General features: G+C 50.3%; 1 protein-coding gene across 1 annotated transcript in view; it reads left to right on the top strand.

Moving 5' to 3' along the window:
- Positions 1–503, top strand: part of LOC116074447 (E3 ubiquitin-protein ligase TRIM39-like) — a 21,781-nt gene that overhangs the window by 734 nt on the left and 20,544 nt on the right.

Genomic DNA, 503 nt, shown 5'->3' with positions numbered 1-503 from the left:
CACTTTGACACGCGTTCGTTCCCCCTCCCTCCACCCTCTGCCAACCACGACGTCTTCCCCCCTCTCACTCTGGTCCTCATGCTCCCGATGTGGCAGGAGAAGATGGAGACCGGGTGGGACGGAGTTGTGGCCAGCGCTTAAAAGAGGCTCTTGAGGCGGTACCCAACAGTGATAAAAGGCAAAACGTGGACGTCTCTGACGTTATTACTTCCACCGAGATAGAGTAATGGAGAGAGAGAGAAAGAGAGGATGGACCAAGCCAGAGGAGCTCAAGGCCATATTATGGCTGCCCTCTACATCACCGCCACACCACCCCCAGCTCCAAATCCTCTCCCTTCTTCACTAACCTTGAGCCCATTTCTCTCTTAACATCTGTTTGCTTATTAGAGACATGCTGGTCTCTTAAGTGTGAATAAGATTCCATTTTAGGTGAGAATACCACTTATTATCTGTAAGATTGAGGAGGAGGCTAAGTCACTAGTCAAAACTGGATTCTAGTGGGC

This window comes from Mastomys coucha, unplaced genomic scaffold (genome assembly GCF_008632895.1).
Source record: "Mastomys coucha isolate ucsf_1 unplaced genomic scaffold, UCSF_Mcou_1 pScaffold3, whole genome shotgun sequence".
Taxonomy (NCBI): domain Eukaryota; kingdom Metazoa; phylum Chordata; class Mammalia; order Rodentia; family Muridae; genus Mastomys; species Mastomys coucha.
The sequence above is the reverse complement of the archived record's forward strand: the minus strand, read 5'-3'. Positions and strand labels throughout refer to the sequence as shown.